Here is a 21,586-nt window from a genome sequence, read left to right as displayed (position 1 = left end):
ATGTGTGTCTTATAAGACCGTCCAGGGGCTGCTAGCCTGCTAAGATGCCTTTCTTGCCTGCATTCATTCAACAACAATGGGAGAAGAAGAAAATAAAGGAGCAACAGTAGACCAAATATTTGTTGTGTCTTAGATATGTAAAAAAAAATTAATCTAAAATTTTTCCACATCAGAGTAACAATTGCTTTTTCTGGAAAGATACTTACTTTGTTCTTTCTGATATAGTTGTTAAGCTAATACTATTTTTAGATGTTTCATTCCAGGGCTGTATTTATATTTTGGTTTTGGTTTGATTTGTTTTATTTTGTTTTGTTTTTGTAGGATGGCTGTTAGGTCATGGATGTGGAAAAATCTTTATTTTTCTCTCTCAGTAAAAAACAAAACAAAACAAAACAACAACAACAACAAAAACACCTCATTAAAGCCATAAAAGAAAAAGGCAACTAACTAAATTGACATTGTGTTGTAGGAGAGGAACAGAGAATTGGCTCTGTGTTTGTTTGTTTGTTTGTTTGTTTGTAGATAGATATAACCACCCAAAACACTCACATTTAGGTCTAAGAACAAAAATTTAAAGCTATTCAATTAGACAAATAAAGATACACAATAAGTAAAAAAGGAGGGGGAAAAGAATGAAATGAGGAAAGTGAAATAAAGGAAAAGTTAAACAGATGAACATACAGGAGGATAAAGAGAAAAACGAGCGCTCTGCCCATTGTAGACTACCCAGGTAGTCAAATGTTCAGACACACATAGATGACATAAAGTTCCTTATAAATATTTCACAAGCTCACCCAGGGAGAGCCATGTAGAAACAAAATAAACAGACATACAAAGACACGTACTCAAACATACAGAGAAATATTAACAAAAAACTCTAAGAAATACTAAGAGACACACATGTTGTCAGATACAGCAAAAGACAGACCAATTTTCTAATTAAGGAATTAAATAGCTCATGAATTCTTGCTACTGCTATGCTATTACATCTATGCTTTAAAATTTGTTGAAATAATTATTAAATTTTTTTCTAAGAAAAATATACAGATCCTTGGAGTAAAATTGTTTCTAAGATAGTTTCTTTTTTTTTTTTTTTATTTTTTTTTAACGTTTATTTTTGAGACAGAGAGAGACAGAGCATGAACAGGGGAGGGGCAGAGAGAGAGGGAGACACAGAATCTGAAACAGGCTCCAGGCTCTGAGCTGTCAGCACAGAGCCCGACGCGGGGCTCAAACTCACGGACAGTAAGATCGTGACCTGAGCCAAAGTCGGACGCTTAACCGACCAAGCCACCCAGGCGCCCCTAAGATAGTTTCTATTAAAAGTTGTCCTCATAAGCAAGCTCACAACACTGAGAGGGGCAAATCCAGATGGCTTTTGGGGGTCATATATGCTGGTGGAGTTGTTTCTCGACAGGAGGAAAAGTGCTGTGTTTCTGTAAAATAAAAATAATTTTAAAGTACTGAAAATATAAAATAAAGTCACATTAATTCAAGAGAAGCTTTAATTGTAGCAAGACAGCTGTTGCTATATATGAAGGCCATGCTGCCTTGTGGGCTGATAATATTAGACAAACTTACAGTGAGGCTCCCTACATACATGGTATCTTCAAGGTTGAAAGAAGAAACCAGGATATGGACACAATGACTTTGAGTACAATCATAAAAAGGGGGTTTTCTCACTTATTAAGGATATAAGTTATGGAGAAGTAAAGTATACAAACCAGGTGGATCCAATCCTCAGAAAGAAATTTAAAAAGGAGCTAAAACATCTCTCTTCCAAGATAAGAGGAGTAAAAAAGGATATGATGAATAAGTTCTACATGTACCCTGCACAAATTTCCCCTACATATACTCTCTTTAAATATATTCCCTAATGTTTAAATTTTAGTTTTAATAACAATTAAAAAAATTTTTTTAGTGTTTATTTATTTTTGAGACAGAGCACAAGCGGGGAAGGGGCAGAGAGAGAGGGAGACACAGAATCTGAAGCAGGCTCCAGGCTCTGAGCTGTCAGCACAGAGCCCCACACAGGGCTCGAACTCACAAACCCGTGAGATCAAGACCTGAGCTGAAGTCGGACACTTAACCGACTGAGCCACCCAGACGTCCCAATAACAATTTTTATTTAAAATATTTTAACTTAGTGTCAGATGTTTTGCTTATGACTTTAGTGCTTTCCCCAATTCCTGTTATTATAAGATGGATCCTATACAAATAAACAAGAGACCATTTCAGATTGGACCAAACAAACATTTGTTTCACTGACCCCTACCAAGTCATTTTGTATTCTTGTTAACTCACCCTTTCCTATCTGTCATCAACATGTCATAACCCAAGTATATACATTTCCATACATAGCCCTTAGTCGGGCACCAAATGCAACTTAAATATCCAATCTTGTTTCTCCAGAATTTTGCACTTGACTCTCCCCCTAAATTCCCTTATGTCACCCTCATGAAAGAATCTACTCATGATTAAACATTTTTTTACTGTAGAATTTTTTTAATGTTTATTTATTTATTTTTGAGAGAAAGAGCACAAGCAGGGGAGGGACAGAGAAGGAGACGAAGACACAGAATCTGAAGCAGGCTCCAGGCTCTGAGCTGTCAGCACAGAGCCCAATGCAGGGCTCGAATCCACAATCTGTGAGATCATGACCTGAGTGGAAGTTTGACGCTCAGTCGACTGAGCTACCCTTGGCTGTAGAATTTTATGACTGTTTATCCCCATTTGTTCATAATAAATAACAAAAATATAGCTTATTATTATACATACTGCAATCAGTGAACACTTAACTTTTATAAATCTCATTTCAAATATCTTTCCAAAGAAATGCCTGGTGCTCTAACTTTAGTGCAGAAGTGGTATATAGATTTAATACTACATAATAACTTTGACTCATCAGTCATGGCTGCCTTAAATGCAACATAGAGAAAGATTATGATGCTTTATGTAGGCTAAAGGGCGAGTGAGGACAATTAAAAATGCCCACCTTCGATGCAGGAATGGCAGAGTTGTAGCATAGGAAACGCAGATTAGCCATTCAGTCTTACTCATAAGTGATAGCCAGACATAAGATAAATGGGTACAGTATTAAGTTAGTCATTTATTAACCAACAACCATATTTATTGGATATAAATAAAGCATCACAACTAGTTAGAGACAGTGAGATGTATCTTCATGAAAGTGCCTATTTCAAGTGTGAACTTTCCAGGTAAAAATTTTTATGTTTATGATGTTCTAAAATAGACTAGTTGTTCCATTCCCTAGCTACACATTAGCATCACCTAGGGAGATATTAAAAAATACCAATGCCTAAGCCCCATCTCAGACTAAAATAGAAATTTTCTGAGAGGGTCCTGGGCATGATCAGTATTTTTCAATATCTTCCCAAATGATTCTGGTGAGGTGTGAGTGTAAGAGATAATGCATGATTTTTCTCCTTTGCCTTCATTCTGCATACTGCCTATAGAGCCTTCTGGACCTCAGAACATCCTTTCAACTGCTCTAAAAGGAACATCAAAGACTTAGCACTTAAAGCAAAAAACCTCTTGTTGGTGTTTATTTTATTAAGGAGATTTATAAAAGTTCTCTTTGCCATTAAGTCTTCTTCATATTCAAGAGAAGAAATTTTAAAGCACAAAGAAACCATAATAATGAACCAAATGCCTAATTTCAAATAACACTAATCTTAGAATTCTCCTTTCCTTTCCCCTCACTTTCCCCTCATTGACTATAGCTGGGTGTAACTAGTGAAATATGATTTTATGCCATACTAAATGCTGCTAAAAACTACAGGATAAAGATACACAAACGGGTACATGCACACACACACACACACACACACACACACACACACACACGCTCACAGACCTTTAGCTCCCTGTAGACATTTGGAAGTTGTCAGCAGTAGCATAATGACAATCCTAATTATTAAAATTACTCTTGTGTGGAGAGTGGTTTAGAATAAGACACTGAAAGGCATGCAATATGTTAACTGCACCATGGTCTTTTTCCTTTCTTTTAAAATGAAATTCTTAGGAATATTCCACTGGCTTTCATCAAAGCACCTCTCATCATCCCAGTGACATGCACCCTCTCACACATTCCAAAGGAATCACCGATGAATTCTGATTTCATAAGAATTCTAATGCTCTAAAAAATATATGCTTTATTATTCAGTTTGGTCAAGAGATTTCCTCACAAATGCATCTACAAAACCTACTACAGTCTCAATTTCTCACATTTTAAAAATATATAATCATATTTTTACTGATTCTCAAATTCTTTATGGTATCACAAAGATGCTGTGATAAAATATTGTAAATTTGAAAACTTTGCACGTATTTTCTTTCAGATCTCAAATAGAGCTAGTCCTTAACCTTTAAGAAAGAATTTCCTATCTTCTATTGTAATGCAAATGTGTAAATACATGATTGTTTTATTCAGTACAAGTCAAAATGTCACAGGGTCTAACATGGACCTTTGTGGATCATAGAAAATGTCTAGTAGACAAGAGCTAGAGTATATAAATAACAAGGGCTCTTGCATGTTGCTTCAGGAAGAATCAGGACCAACGTGTAGCAGTTACATGGAAGCAAATTTGAGATCAATATAAAATGGAATGAACAATCAGATCTAACTGAAAAATGTGCCCCCTTGCCTATTGTAGTTGGTTCTTGGTATGTCCAATGTGGGAATTTCTCCATTAAAAAAAGTTTTATTTATTTTTGAGAGAGAGAGAGAGAGATCATGAAGGGGGGAGGGAGGTGGGCAGAGAGGGAGAGGGAGAGGGAGAGAGAATCCTAAGCAAGCTTTGCAGTGTCAGCACAGAGCCTGATGTGGGACTTGATCTCACCAACCATGAGATCATGACCTGAGCCAAAATCAAGAGTCAGACACTTAACTGACTGAACCACCCAGGGACCCCAGGAATTGCCCATTTTTTAAAATAATAGGGCTACAATGGCTACAAATGGGAGGCAATACAAAGCTGATAAGTTCTCAACTTTTTCTCTATCCCATGGAGGGAATGTCAAACATTCATTCTCAGACACAACCAAGCACCAGCCCAAGCAAAAGCACTCTTATTTCTCTGCACAACAGATTGTATTCTGAACAGGCCAGGAGAGGTAATTAAATATTTGGGTTTTTAAATGCCTACCCTTCCAGCTCCCAGGCAACCTTCTGTTGGGGCCAGATAACCAAGAATAAAGTACATGCTCAAATCTTTATCTCAGAGCACAGAGACAGTAAGAAAACAAACATTAAATACCAACAAATGCAGCTATTTATTGTGTAAATAAACTAAATCGCGTCCCTATTTTTCTCTCATCCCATTTTCCCTGTGCTTCAATCAGTGAAATATGTAAATTAAGGGCAGGTCTTTGTTAGTTTCAAAAACAAACAAAAAAGGTATTGTATAATCTGTGTCTAGTAATCTTAAATAATACCACTCAGTTTTGATCCAATTTGCAAGAAAAAAAATATTTGTTTGATATAAAGGACATTGAATAATTTATGTAATATTTAATAATGTAGTAAACTAGGGAGAATTCAGAAAGACACTCGTGGTGCTCTACATTATTTTCATGCCATACTGTTTCATATGAGCCCATACGCTAAAGACTATTAGCATGGCCAATTAAAAAGGAGAAATCTTACCTAATTTGCTAATTAAGCCAACAAAAAAATCTGCTTTTATTTTGAATGATAATATAACAGCTTTTTAATCAAGCAATTTGAATTGCCAAGAACTTCTCTTGAAAATAAATAAATTAATGCGTTAAGATTTACAGTTATCTTGTCTTAAGCTGACCATCGTTCCTTCTATACCCAGAAGCTGCCTATGAGAAGTAAATGTGTTAAGGGTGATAAATGTCTATGATTCAGTGATATGGAATAGTAAGAGTCTCAGCTGCGAAGAAGGATAATAATTTCCATCCACCCTCGAAGCTATAACAGTGTATTACTGATCTCTCTCTGTCTTAATTGTAAAGCTATCTTGATCTATTTATCTGAGGTTTCAGAATGCTATTGGGTTTTCTTATCTCAGCTATGCACTGAACTTAAGCCTGTGAATCTATAGGGAACAATCTGATTCACTAGAAAGATGCAAAACCTGTAAACAAAGTGTAAATGCAAGTGGCATTTTCTTGAATGCCTGAGTTCCAATTCTCTGTGGCTGGCTCAAGCCTCTGTTACCCTATTTCATCCAAGCCTCTGAAGAGCAACAAGGCTAAACTTGGCTTCTGTATTTCTGAATTTTGGCATAGATTCACATTAAAGCATCTCAATGAAACTTAAGGTCTAATGGGAAAATGTTACACTCCCAGGTCATCACACCTGCCAAGGCGGTTCACTTCAGGCTATAAGATAAAAGAAACATTATTCATCCAGGATCTGGAGTTAGGGCTTGTAAAGCAAGCTGTATACATTAGTGTGTCTCTTGAAGTCAGATGAATTTTGCAAGGAACTATGTCCAGAGCACCTCACTGGTTTGTGAAGATTAAGTGAGATTACGCATGTCAAGTGAATAGCTTAAAGTCTGGAATAGTTGACATTGGATACATGTTGGTTTCTTACTACCCTTTCCATTCCTTCCCCACTTTAATTACTTCCTTTAAAGATCATACTACTCTTATTTAGGGAATATTGCTCTCAGTTTACAAATGGAAAAAATGGAAATTCAGAGGTGTTAAAATTTTCCCAAACTATACCATGAATGATGGACATCAGAATCAGTTTTTACCCAAGTCCATCTGATTCCACCACACCACTATTTTTCTAAGAAAATATAACACCATCCTAATTGTTTACTCTGTAGAATACCTCAAAAGAATAGGAAGACACCTCCCGTGATGCTAAACTCCTACTTTGTTGGTATCTTGAGCTAATCTTTCTTATTAGTTTTATCTTTTGAATCTAGACTAGGAAATAGAAATCATATTCCATTTTCAGAGATGAATGCTGTAATGCTGCTGCTGGGTTTGTCTACATCAGTAAATGAAATGATTGTGAAAAATTTAGAAAAAAAACACCACTGTTCATAATGCTATGAATAACAGCATTAAATAACTACCGTTAGTAATATTTTGTTATATATACTGCCTTTTATGCTTTTACATGGGTATAAATTCAAGGATTTATATACTTTTTAATAAAATTAAGATCATACTAAATACGTTTTTGGAGGGTACACATGCTTTTTCTTTTGAAAACTCAACTAAAAATCTTTGAACACAATCTTAATAAATCCATTTTTTCCAGTTGTATAGAAATTACATAATTTATTTTCATAATCCCCTAATTGGGTATGTATTAGTTATTTCTATTTGAATACTGTACTAAGTACCATTTACTATCCATTTATCATCTTGTTTAATCCTCTTAATTTTACAGTTATAACTTCACCAAGAGGTGGGCATTTTAAATATTTTCTATTATAAAAATGAGGAAATAAAACACAGAATCTTTAATACTCTGCCTTTAAAAAATCCTGCTTTTAGGGGCATCTGGGTAGCTCAATTGGTTAAGTGTCTGACTTTGGCTCACGTAATGATCTCACGGTTTGTGAGGTCAGGCCACATGTCGGGCTCTGTGCTGACAGCTCACAGTCTGGAGCCTGCTTCAGATTTTGTGTCTACCTCTCTCTCTGCCCCTCCCCTGCTCACAGTCTGTCTCTCCATCTCTCAAAAATAAACAAACATTTAAAAAATCCTGCTTTTAAAAATCTTTGTAGATATTTTATGGATATTTCTGATTTTCTTAGGCTATGTTACTCAAATTTACAAATAGTTTTCTCAATATATTGTACCTTTTTTTCTTAAGTTTATTTTGAGAGGGACAGAGACAATATGAGTGGGGTATGGGCAGAGAGAGGAGGAAAGAGAGAATCCCAAACACACTCCATGCTGTCAGAGCTGAGTCTGACATGGGGCTTGAACCCACGAAACTATGAAATCATGACCTGAGCTAAAACCAAGAGTCGGATGCTTAAGCAACTGAGCCACCCAGGTGTCCCAATATATTTTACTTTTACCAGCAGTTGAGAGTACCTGTTGCCTTGGACTATCTCATTATTTATAATCTTAAAATATTTTATTAAATGAGAGACAAAATTTCTACTTTGGTATTATATTTAAATTTCTGACTTTGATTATTAGTGATAAATTTTTCATAAGGTACTGGCCATTTGTCTTTATTTCTCTGTTGATAACCTATTTATGCTAACCATTTTTCTATTAAAGAGGCTATCTTTTCATATTGATCATAAAATTTTCTTACAAATTAGTTCTATTAACCATTTGTCATATATTTGCAAATATTTGTCACTCCTGTGTGGGGAAGGGGGTTAGGATTATCAATTAATCACATTTATTACCCTTATGCCACATCCACATAAAAATATCTTATGTATCAATTTTTATTTTGAAAAATGTTATATCCACTGAAAGTATGTTTAAAAAGTTTGAAAACACAGTACCACCTGTTAACATTCTGCTAGACCTGTTTTATTTCGATCTATCTACACACACGAACACACACAGACACACACAGACACACACACACACACACACACACACACACACACACACACTTACACTTGTAAACCTTCCAAAACAGGTTGCAGATATCATTTAAGTTTCAGCACTAAATACCTCACCATGCATCTTCCAAAGAGTGGAATACTATTTCCTATGAAACCACAACATGATTGCCACACCAAAAAAGTCAACAATAGTGTTATCCAATATCCATATACAAATAAATAGTCTCCATTACCTTAGATATCTTTTCAAAACCCAGTGGTTCATAACATTCGACTATTATGTCTCTTTAGTTCCCTCAATCCAGTAGAGCCAAATGCTCCTTCCTTTGTCATTTGTGATATTAACTACTTGAATAGTCCAGGTCAGGCAACTTATAGAACATCCCACTTTCTAGACATAGCTGTTTTCTCATCATTAAGTTTAGGTCAAACATATCTGACAAGAGCATGTATAGGAGTTTATTTTCCAGTGCATTATATCATTAGTTACTGCTTGCTAAATCAAAGTAAATTTGTCACACAGGAAAATTGGGATTAATGCACTAGCAGCTTTATTACTCAAAGGATTCCCCAGGAGAACTAGATTAAGAAATATATACCTGAAAGTTTTTAAGAGACTAGATCTTGAAGGTTCTCATCACAAAAAAGAAGTGGTAACTATTCAACATGTTGGAGGTGTTAGCTAACACTACAACGGTATTCATATTGTAATATAGAAGTTTATCAAATCAATATGCTACATCTTAAACTTATACAATCATACATTAATTATATTACAATAAGAAATAAATTTTAAAAATTTAAATTTTATTTTTTAAAAAGTATAGCTTGGAAGTATGGCGGGGCCTCTCTGCAAGACTAGATATCAGGATCCCTAATCCTTCACCATCCGAACCGAGAGGGAATCAAATGGCAGGCAAAAAAGCTGAGAAGCCAGATGCTAAGGAGAAGAAACCTGAAGCCAAGAAGGCTGATGCTGGTGGCAAGGTTAAGAAGGGTAACCTCAAGGCTAAGACACCAAAGAAGGGGAAGCCCCACCGAAACCCTGTCCTAGTCAGAGGAATTGGCAGATATTCCCGATCGGCTATGTATTCGAGAAAGGCCATGCACAAGAGGAAGTATTCAGCAGCCAAATCCAGGATGGAAATGAGAAAGAAGGAGAAGGTTCTTGCTACTGTCACAAAACCAGTCGGTGGCGACAAGAATGGTGGTACTCGAGTGGTTAAACTTTGCAAAATGCCTAGGAAGGTGTTTGAAGATGTGCCTCGGAAGCTGTTTGAGCCACGGCAAAAAAAAACTTTCAGTCAGCATGTGAGGAAACTGCTAGCTAGCATCACTCCTGGGACCATTTTGGTCATCCTCACTGGGAGCCACAGAGGCAAGGGAGTGGTTTTCCTGAAGCAACTAAGCAGTGGCTTGCTACTTGTGACTGGACCTCTGTCCCTTAAAATCGAGTTCCTCTGTGTAGAACACACCAGAAATTTGTCATTGCCACCTCCACCAAAATTGCTATCAGCAGTGTGAAAATCCCCAAACACCTCATTGATACTTTAAGAAGAAGAAGCTGCGTAAACCCAGACACCAGGAAGGTGAGATCTTCAAGACGGAGAAAGAGAAATATGAGATTACAGAGCAGCGCAAGGTTGATGAGAAAGCTGTGGACTCGCAAATTCTGCCAAAAATCAAAGCCATTCCTCAGCTTCAGGGCTACCTCCGCTCCGTGTATGCTCTCACAAATGGAGTTTACCCTCACAAATTGGTGTTCTAAATTTCTTACAAAGAACCTAATAACGGATCCATCCATCCAAAAAAAAAAAAAAAAAAAAAAAAGTATAGCTTGAACCAAAAGTCAAAATAGGGATATCTACTTCTACCCATTGAAAATTACCAGTTTACTTCATCCATCTTACCATGGGTGGCTGACAAATGACAAACCATGTATTCCCATCCCTTCTCTCAGCCATATAAATTTCATAAATTTACAATTGAAAAAGCAGATTTGCATGATGAAACTGTACTAAGCATACTTAAATAAAGCTTGCCACAAAACAGAAATAAAGACAATATGCTCCTCCAAGTAGAGAAAGATAAAGACCATGTCATAAGATGAGCAAACATTCTTCCTCCAATATTCAAATATTCTTCCTCCAATCATAAACATAAGGTGAGTCATTCCTCTAGGAGAAAAATAATGGTCCAGAAGGATAATCCAAATGCCATCCAATTCTAGGTAATGAGCAGGAAGCTTTCCCCGCTAAGGAAGGTAAAAACTGGGGCGCCTGGGTGGCTCAGTCAGTTAAGCATCCGACTTCGGCTCAGGTCACGATCTCATGGTCCCTGAATTCAAGCCCTGCGTCGGGCTCTGTGCTGACAGCTCAGAGCCTGGAGCCTGCTTCTGATTCTGTGTCTCCCTCTCTCTCTCTCTCTGCTCTTCCCCCACTCATGCTCTGTCTCTCTCTGTCTCAAAAATAAATAAACATTAAAAAAAAAAGAAGGTAAAAACTGACTCCTCTAGTGAGCTTTTACTCTTTAATTTCATTCACAATGGATTCTTAAAATAGACACACACAGAAATCCAGACTATTTATTCTATATAGTCAAAATGATCAATACATTATTTATGATTTCTTCATTTTTCTTAATTCTGATAAAACCATTACTTATCCAAAAATAAAATGAGTATTTACCTAATTGTTTATGACTAATTTTTTTTTCATACCAAACTTTTTACTTCAAGTTTATTTTTTATATTCAGAACACATTATGCTACCCTTTCTCTCAGGGTATTCTAACAGTGTTGTCAAATAGAAATCTGTGCAAGCCATAACATGTAAGTTCAAATTTTATAATTACCACATTAAAAAGCTTAACAGAAACATGTAAAAATGAGTTTAAAATTTTATTTAACCCAATCTTTCTAAAATATTGTCATTTCAACATTTAACCAATATGAAATTAATATTTAAAAAAATATTTCATTCTTTTTTCACACTGTTGAAGTGTCCAGACTAGGTCTAAGATGGAGGTACCCATGCCAAGCTGCACATCAGCAAACTAAAACTAAATCTCTGTGATTGGCTCTCTCATGAAAGGATGGCCTACGTCTACCGATCAGCACTGGCTCGCTCAGCACAAATCACCTGACCAGCTTCAAAATTCCCTTTGCTCTGTATAAGCACATGCCCAGTGTAACTCCTTGTTTCTGCTCACTTTGCTCTATAAAACCCTCTCAGTTTGTACAACTCTCTGAAGCTCCTCTCTGTTTTCTAGACTGCCTACTTCCCAATTCATGCATCACTAAATAAAAGTCAACTAGATCTGAAATTTTCTTTTAACAATACCAAGTCTTTGAAATCTGGAATGTATTATATACTCACAAAACATCTCATTACAGACTCTATAGATTCATCTGCAATACTTAGCATGTAGTTAATTTTTTTTTTAATGTTTAATTTTTTTTAAACAGATAGAGCGCGAGACACAGAGGGGCAGAGGGAGAAGGAATCACAAAATCCGAAGCAAGCTCCAGGCTCTGAGCTGGATGAGGGACTCAAATCCACGAACTGTGAAATTATGACCTGAGCCAAAGTTGGACACTTAACCGACTGAGCCACCCTGGCTCCCCACTTAGCATGTATTTAGATTTAATAAACCTACAATAAAAAAAGGAGATTCATATACCTAAGTTTTCCAAAAAAACAAAAAAATATTTCAATAAGTGCATGAAGTATCAGTTTTGAAATTAAAATTAAATTAAAATTAAATTAAAAATTCAGTTGTTTATTCACACAATACACATTCCAAGCTCTTAATAGTTACATGGGGTGGGGCACCTGGGTGGCTCAGTTGGTTGAGCGTCCGACTTCGGCTCAGGTCGTGATCTCACCGCTCGTGAGTTCGAGCCCCACATCGGGCTCTGTGCTGACAGCTTGGAGCCTGGAGCCTGCTTGGGATCCTGTGTCTCCCTCTCTCTCTGCCCTTAACCCACCTGCATTCTGTCTCTGTCTCTCTCAAAAATAAATAAACATTAAAAAAAAATCTTTTTTAAATAAAAAAATAGTTACATGGGGTTAGTTGCTATAGTATCAAACAAGGACATCTAGAGAATCCATATCGACTTAGTGTCTGAGTAGAGATTCAGTTTAAATGAATATCTTTAATATATAGTGCTCACAATATACTTAGCTTAAGAAAACTCATAGTTGAGGCTGATAAGAACTTGATCATTTAGGAGAGACAAAGTATAAGTGATGTTGATACATCATTAATAGATGATAGATAGATAGATAGATAGAGTAAAATGTACAGTACATTTCATGTCACTTAAAATATCTGGAGTTAGAGAAAGCACGATGGCTTACTTTTGCTTCAGAACTAGGACTGTTTTGAGATTTGTTCTGAGCACCCCCCACACACAAAAAGTTAACATTGAAAATGAAAACACATTTAATTAACGTTAAAACACATTTTTAATCTGACTTCATTCTCTGATGTTTTCCTCATTGGTTTGAATAAAGAGAAAATTTTCATCCTTCTCATTCATTTAAAAATGAGTGATAATTTTAAATATAAAATATAAATATATTCAATTGCATCACATAAGGAAACTTGCCACAGATAATTTAAGGTAACAAAAACCTGTTTTCCAATACTATACCACAAACACTTCTGGGTTTTTTTGTTTGTTGTTTTGTTTTGTTTTTTTCCCTCCCCTCTACCACAAACATTTGTAATTTTGTAACATTAAATATGTCTTGCTTCATCAGCAGTGAAAATGGGAAATAGCTTCATTTTTGAAGACAACATGAACATTTTATTCCATTGCTATTTGTTTTGCTCCATCTCTCTGAACACAACAAAAGTATTTTATAGATGAGTAATCTTAGGCACCAAAGTCAAGCGTTTATCGCCACAGTTCATACAACAAGCCACCACTGTGCTAACAACTCATTGTGAAGTTGACTTCTTGTCCATAAAGCCAGGAAATAATCAACGGCAGCATTTGCCAATAATTAAATTCATACTTAGGTTTCACATGTTTCAATAATGAGATGGGAGACTAGACATAACAATAAAATGAGTAAACTTATAGGAAACAATTTATATTGAACCTGAAAAGACAAGTTTAGAGGTAGTAAACGATATCTATAATCTCATGAACAGTCTTTCTGAAGATTTATTGAACAGGTTTTTTTTCTTTCTGAGGATTTATTGTCAATCAGATAGCCACAAAAGACAAGTTCTTTAAAGGGCTTCAGTGGCAGGAGAGTTTCATGAATGGACCAATGGTTCATACTGCAACAAATCAAAGGGAAGGCCTGGGCTTCTGTAACTAGGGATCTTTATAAATGTCAGACTCCTGGTGATCTCAAGTATGGGTCTGATTTTCACACACCTCCATTGATTTCTACATGTGCTACAAAGGAACAGACCCTTTTCATTTATAGGAATAATTTGCTATATAAAAGAAAACCCTCCCAATTTTAGAAATATGCAGGGGTGGGTCATCTTCAGGATATTCTAAACATTGCAATTTGATTAAAGTTACTGCCCAAATGCAGTTTTCATGATTTCCATTTACAGAGCTTATTTTTTTTAGATCAGTGAACCACATTTTCCCATGAAATAAAATGAACACCCATATGTTTTTAGTCATTTTGTGACAAAATTTGGATTCTTTCTCTTAAAGACTTTGGCGTTTGATTTATTGACCTAGGCTAGATAGGATTTCTTAACTACTGTTGGGTAAAAGGCTTCTTGTGACACACAATGGTCCTAATTCAGGCTCAGATAATGGCCCTAGGACAGCTAAAAATACATCACCCTGATGCATTTGTTACGGAAGTTGGATATTATCAATGCTTGTATAACTGTTCCTGTACTAAAGGAAGATTTAAATTTTTATTGTTTCATGTTATAAGTGACCAATAAAATGAATAACATACATCCCATTATACAATTGGAGACAAGACCACTGGCTTTTCTAGAAAATAGAACAAAAATACAAATATGAAAAAAAGAACCTAAAGGAAACAAAACAAAATGATCTTGTAACTAAGTAACTTGCTCCTTAAATTATATTCAACTTCTATGTAGCTTTGCACATGTGTGCTACAATTTGTCCTAGGAATAATTTTTATCACTCACATTCTGCTAAATAAGCTAGTTTTTTTTTGTTTTTTGGGGGTTTTTTTGGTTGTCATTTTTTCTATTTGCCTCACTGTAGTGTAAGTGCCTAACAATTAGTTTTGATTGTAATGTAAGGACATTAAACTGTTGATGCCAAGGCATTGACTTCAAAGCCATGCATCTCAAATAAACATACTGTCAGCTACTACGCAGTGAGAAAAAGAGGCAGGCAGCCCCACTTAGGAGGTCCCCCTTTTAGAAAGCTTTGGGTGACCTAGATAACTGACTGCCAGAGTGACCCTGCTTTGCCCTTCCCATGCTTTAATTCTTGCTCTTATGTTTTAAATTCACCAACAGCAAACCCAAAAAAACCCTAGGAATCCCGCCTTTGATCCCAAAAAAGGCAGAATTCTAGATCCTTGAATGAGCACCCTGTCTCTACCTGAGGCCTTGCTGTGTGGCCATGAACACATGGTGTACCCTGCAGGATTTTTGAGTAATAAGCCTCGTTTCATCAAAGTTCTCTGCCGATGGCTGCTGAGCTGCGTCTCGCAGTTAGGAGAATCACAAGAGCCAGTCCAGCCACAGCACTGGCGCCGGTCAGAGAAACATCTGTGGGGCTCACCACAAACTGTACGGGCCAAATGAGTGCTCCAGGCATTGCTAGCCAATAGCATCACTATTGATAGACTGAGACCGACACAAAACACTCACTTTTCTGTAATTCGGTGTTGAGAGCACTTAGAAAATACATTTTAATGTTTAGAGCAAAGTTTTCGTTTGTACCTGGCTACCTAGACATTTTTTTGCCCCAATCCCTGAAATGACAGAAAGAAATCATTTTCGCGTGTAATAGAGACAACCTATTTAGCAGAGAACAACATGCTGTTGCCTTAGCCAATCCTCATTCTGGGCAACTAATTTGAATAGCTAGTTAATTTCTGCAAGCAGCATCTTCTATTTTCTCAGAAAATGAGGGGAAGCCTGGGTTGGAAGAGGAGGAACGGGAGGGAAAGACAGGCAAATATAGAAATAGAGTGGATAACTGCTGAGGCATGGCTAATCAGAAAGGACACTCCATACATATTATGGACCCATTGTGATAATAAAATTGGAATAAAATTGCCTACCCAAACCACTTGAGACACTCTGCATCTTTAATTTTTAAAGTTATGAAGACACTTGACACAGAAGGGGATCAATTATCATGAGTTTGCGTGCAAATACTTACTTAAGCAAGGCAGTGGGTCAGAGTCAGTAGGAAAATTGCAGGCTTGCAGCCACGTAATGGCAACTAATTACACTATTCCAGGGCCCCTTTCCAATGGTCTCAGTTGGCATTAATGGTTATGGCTGATTTATTCTGAATCACTTTCAGGGGTCTGAAGCTATGATAAATTTATGTATTTGCTAAAGAAAACTGCTTCTGATGATGAATCCACCAAAACAATAAAACAAAAAGGAGTCCTCCAGTTAACTTGTTAGGTGCTCAAATCTTTGAGATGAATAGTTTGACACATTTTAATCATGGAACGGGGCGTCTGGCTTAGTATATAGGCATCTCCCAGATCACAATAACCCCTCTTACAATGGGCAACCTTGAACATACACATTTTGGGACATAAAAATTTAGACTGTCTCCCTGTATGGAACATTAATTGAGTGCTTTATTTCATGTAAAATAAAGTAAATAAGTAGCTTCTCTTTGTGGTAATAGTTTTAAGGGTCCGTTCAGACACTGACTTGGTTTCAGATTATCAAGATAAATTCAATTTTTTGTTGTTGTTATACTATGAGATTAATCAGCTGATTTAATAGAAAAGTCTTTACACTTCTTTGTTCCATTGCCACAAAATCTGGAGAGATTACTGTTTCTGTAAGGTCAAGTCTGAGGAAAAAAAAAACAACAAATTGGTCTGGTAGACAAGAAAACTGAATTTCATTCCCAAGTCCATTAAATGAGCAGTCAGACATGCAGTGAGCAATAAAAATAAGCAACCTCCATTTACTGTCTTTATTCCTTTAAGGAAAAACTCACATCCTTCTAACCCTGTTGCCTATGCAAAAACTACCTAGGTAGATGCAACGTATTTTTCTCTTTCGTATCTGTTAGTAATATGCCCATTGAGAAGTGAATTTAGTACTGGTAAATAAATTGCTTTTTCTTTCTGTTCTATTGAATGTAATGTTTTAATGTGTATTTAAAATTAATCCATTACATATAAAAGTAATTCCATTCCACGGTATTTCTCTGAATCTCTTCCAAAGTATATCACTTTTACAGTAGATAAGCTTTCTTGTGGGGAAAAAAATCCTCTTAACCATTAAAAAGAAAAAAGTATATGTTCTCAGCCTGCATGGCCACCTGTGTCACCACCTACACTGTGGGTGGACATGATATGCTGACCTCAATCAGATGCAGTAACCATGTCACCAAAAACAAGAAGAGATTACTGTGAATACTACACATGCCACCAAGAAGCTAATCAAATTTTAATGTCAGCTCCTCATTTTGCTAGCTTGAATCCTTAAAAACATAAAATATATATATTCCCATGTTTAGCGTCATTAACATTACATGAAATGCATAAATGTGCATTCAGAACCTCCCTTCCTTTTCCTACCTTTGCTGAAATGTCCACTTTATTTCTTCCTGAAATTTACAATCTATTTGAATTAGAAGAAAAGTGTTGGCACAATGCTGGGTAATACCTGGCTCGATATTGAGTAAATGGGTCCACACTGGCATCCTTGAATGCACACACTTTGAAGAGGCAGGACTGAAAAACTACCCCCCTCTATTGATACGTGGATCAATATGGTTAGTAGATGTAGTAGTTTTTCCTCTTCCATCCTCTTTGTGGTCTACTTGGGGGTGGGAGGCTATTAGCAGTGGAGTAGGAACTAACAGCATTACATGCTACAAAGAGCAATTGCCTGAGCAATTTTCCTAAGCCAGAGCCAAAGCAAAGCAATGTAATGCTCCCCCTCGCCTCTCTGTCAGCCACATGAGAGTGGAGCTGCACGGTGATCTCCACAGGGCAAATTCCGTGACAGAAACTGACTTCTGTGGCCAATTGCATGGCGGCATGGGTCTGTCTCAAGTAGGAATTTAAATATTGAATACTATGTACAGTTTTTTTCTTTTCTGGGGCTATCAAAAATAAAAACTTTAATAACACAGGTGTGTTTCCTTGACTTCTTTGGAAGAAAATACCTTCTAGCTAAAAAAAGATGCACAATGTTATTTGAAAATATTAGTATTATCATTATCATTTGGTATTTTAATATCATTTGGTATTTTAATATCAAGTCCAGTGAAACAGTGGCCAAAAGTTCCATTTTAAGATTGTTCAAACTTATATCTTTCAGCTAATATATGTACAAAATATTCCTTGAGATCTGACCATTCAATGTAGAGTGTCTCTTTCCCCCTTTTAGAATGTCACATATTTCAAAACACTGTCTCTTCACATCTAAAGAGATAAGAGGCAAATAAAATGGAAAAGTTCAACTGCCAGATAAACCTTCTGTAGGTAACATTTAAAGAATCTGTTCTTCCCATATCCCAGGCCTGAAAATATAAGTAGATTGTATTCATTCAATCTAAAGGTTCAAAGCGCATGTAATCAATGTTCATTAAACAAGTAACTACCTGCACTTAACTTTCTTCTTCCAGTTCTAGCTTTGGATAGAATTTTACTGTTTCAATTTCAAATTCAAAGCTATGCAATTGTGATAGCCATTTATTTTGTACTTTTATATTGGTATTTTAATACCTTATTTAGGCTTATTTTCTTCTATTTAAATTTTTTTTTCTTTTTTTTTTTTAATTTTTTTTTAACGTTTATTTATTTTTGAGACAGAGAGAGACAGAGCATGAACGGGGGAGGGTCAGAGAGAGGGAGACACAGAATCTGAAACAGGCTCCGGGCTCTGAGCTGTCAGCACAGGGGCCCGACGCGGGGCTCGAACTCACGGACTGCGAGATCGTGACCTGAGCCGAAGTCGGCCGTTCAACTAACTGAGCCACCCAGGCGCCCCTCTTCTATTTAAATTTTTACATATAATTGGGGCGCCTGGGTGGCGCAGTCGGTTAAGCGTCCGACTTCAGCCAGGTCACGATCTCGCGGTCCGTGGGTTCGAGCCCCGCGTCAGGCTCTGGGCTGATGGCTCAGAGCCTGGAGCCTGTTTCCGATTCTGTGTCTCCCTCTCTCTCTGCCCCTCCCCCGTTAATGCTCTGTCTCTCTCTGTCCCAAAAATAAAAAATAAACGTTGAAAAAAAAAATTTTTTTTTAATTTTTACATATAATATAAAAAGTGATGATTTTTTCAAAAAGAAACAGTCTTCAAATAAAGTCACAATAAGGCAAAGGCTACAGTTGAGCAATCAATGAGATTGAAACACTATTTATTGCTCATTTTATGAAATCACAGAATCATCAATTCAGGAGATAATCTTAGAGATCATCTAATATAGCTCTCCTCATTTTCTAGAAGAAAAAGAAAAAATAATAAAAAAGTAAGGTTCAGAGGAAATAGGTGATTTGCTTATGACCGCATGACTAGTAGATGGCCAAGATGACACCAGACTGCTTCATTCCTGAAATATTTTTACTCTACAAGCTCCCTGAGAGAATAAAGATTAAAATAGGGTAGTAATTACAAGATAAATAGATAAATAGGTATCTAGGACCAACTAAATCAGGAAGGTGTCAAATAAAGGAAAAGTGCCTGAAAATGGTTGGTTTGGTAAGAATCCCAACAGGAAACAGATGACACACTCAAATTGGGATAATTGGATAATAAATGAAGTATTTACCAAGCTGTGGGCCAGATACAAAAAAGTCATAAAAGCTAGGCCAGAGTCCAGGCTAGAAAATCTGAGCTATTCCTATTCCTAGACCAAAACTGAGGAAGAAAGTGTGGCTCCAGGAAGCCAAAGCAAGGGTCCTCTAAGAAGGGCTACCAGGACAGGAGCTCTGACCTGTGGTCAAAGGACAGAGCTAAGGAGAAGTGATCCTGCAGGGAGGGAAGCAGGGGATTGAACTCACTGATGTCTCTCGCCACCGTCTGATCTCTTGCAGCAGACTACTTGCAGTAAGTTACCAGAGGGGAAGAGGACCTCTTGATATATGGTCTATGTAGATCAGTCTCCCCGGACAGAGAGAAGAGTAGGAAGGGCAAATTGAGGATCCAAAAAGGTACATTAAGGCATGCAGGTAAAATGTGAACAAAGAAAGAAATGACAGACAGATAAAGAGCTTAAAAAAATCAATTGTAAAATTAGGAGCAAAAAAGTATTTACTCAAGCAAGGGGAGAATAGTGTAGAATGAGAAAGTTGTATGGGAGAATTAATAGACAGTAAGTTCAGGTTTTGGGAAAGAGGAAAAGAAGAGTTAATGGAGAGGAAGAGGGAAAGTTGAGGGAAGAGAGAGAAGGTTGATGGTGCGATGGGTATAAACATATTAAAGTGTAAAAAAAAATCATTTTTTCATGTAAACCTGTTCTAGCCTGGGCTAGAGAGAAGTTTCTTTTTTTTCAAGTTTATTTATTTATTTTGAGAGAGAGACAGCAAGCAGGGGAGGGCAGAGAGAGAGGGAGAAAGAGAATCCCATGTAGGCTCTGTGCTGTCAGCAGGGAGCCCGACACAGGACTTGATCCCATCAACTGTGAGATCATGACCGAAGTCAAAACCAAGAGTCGGACACTTAACCGACTGAGCAACCTGGGTGCCCCAGAGAGAAGTTTCTATCAGACTGTTCTGCTCTGACAATTATACAGTATCAAATATACAGGCTGTATGTGAATATTGAGAATTTCCAAATGACCTCAGCTGATGAAATATGTTCACTCCATCTAAAATCCTTTTCCTTTCCTCGCTTGGCATAAAAGACTCTTGCAGCATGTTGTTTGGTGTTAACTTTGCTCCCTTTCTAAGCGTTCTCATTTGTCTGTGCTGCTTCTATCTACTACCAGCCCCCCATCCTTCCTGAACAGTCATCTGTGTGCATCTTCAAGACTGTCCCTTACAGATGCCATCAACGTACTAAACCTATCCCTGGTCTACTATTTTCCTTCTGATACTGCTCTGTCTTGCTTCTGGTTATTTAGGATTTGATTTCTTCCACAGGAACCCTCAAGCTATACAGAAAACAAGAAAAATACACCAAGTATATGGGACTTATCTCCCAATATAATCAGGAAATAAAAGAATTTGCTTCCCTTTGCTGGGAGTGTCTTTGTGTTTCTTGGCCCCTACCACATATCCATAGCTTTTCTTTTTCTTTCACCTGCAAGCATCATTTCCAACTTTTCTCCAGAATTCTTTGCCAATCAAAAGATAGACTTTCTTTGCTAAGACGTTTACCAATTTGGAATGAAATATTTTGTGCTTATAATTTAAGTTAGGATTATGCTATCATTGACCTAGAGTTTTTATTTTCTTTTGAGATTTCATTGGCCTCTGGAAGTCTCAATCCCTGCATCTATAAAAGATAAATAATAATAGCTTCTTCCTCATAAGTTGTTAAAATGATATGAGATAATCCATGTAAAGTGCTGATTACAGCACAGCAAATAATAAAAGCTCTTTAAATGTTAACTGTTATTATTATTACTCTGTAAATGGCTGTCCATGATGGGCAAGTGATTTACTGCAAAGAATAGTAATGTAGCAGCTAAGGGGTCAAAGCTCCTCTCCCAAGGATAAAGATGAAAGAACAATGCCACCCCCATTAGAATCCCTTGGTATCAATGATTAAGATCATCTCTAATGACAAGCTAGTCTTTTTCTCAGAAATGGCACATATTTATCCCCATCAATCAGATTAGCCAGTCTAGAATAAAGTTACATCTTTTCATGGTGAGCTTATTTTTCCATAGCTTGTGTTTAATGAAT

General features: G+C 36.7%; 1 pseudogene; it reads left to right on the top strand.

Moving 5' to 3' along the window:
* The first annotated feature begins 9,402 nt into the window (after positions 1-9,402).
* On the top strand, positions 9,403-10,356 carry LOC123610750 (annotated as a pseudogene).
* Positions 10,357-21,586: the final 11,230 nt, after the last annotated feature.

Source organism: Leopardus geoffroyi, chromosome C2 (assembly GCF_018350155.1).
Source record: "Leopardus geoffroyi isolate Oge1 chromosome C2, O.geoffroyi_Oge1_pat1.0, whole genome shotgun sequence".
In the NCBI taxonomy this organism is placed as follows: Eukaryota; Metazoa; Chordata; class Mammalia; order Carnivora; family Felidae; genus Leopardus; species Leopardus geoffroyi.
Note: the sequence above shows the minus strand (reverse complement) of the source record. Positions and strands in the feature narration are given on the sequence as shown.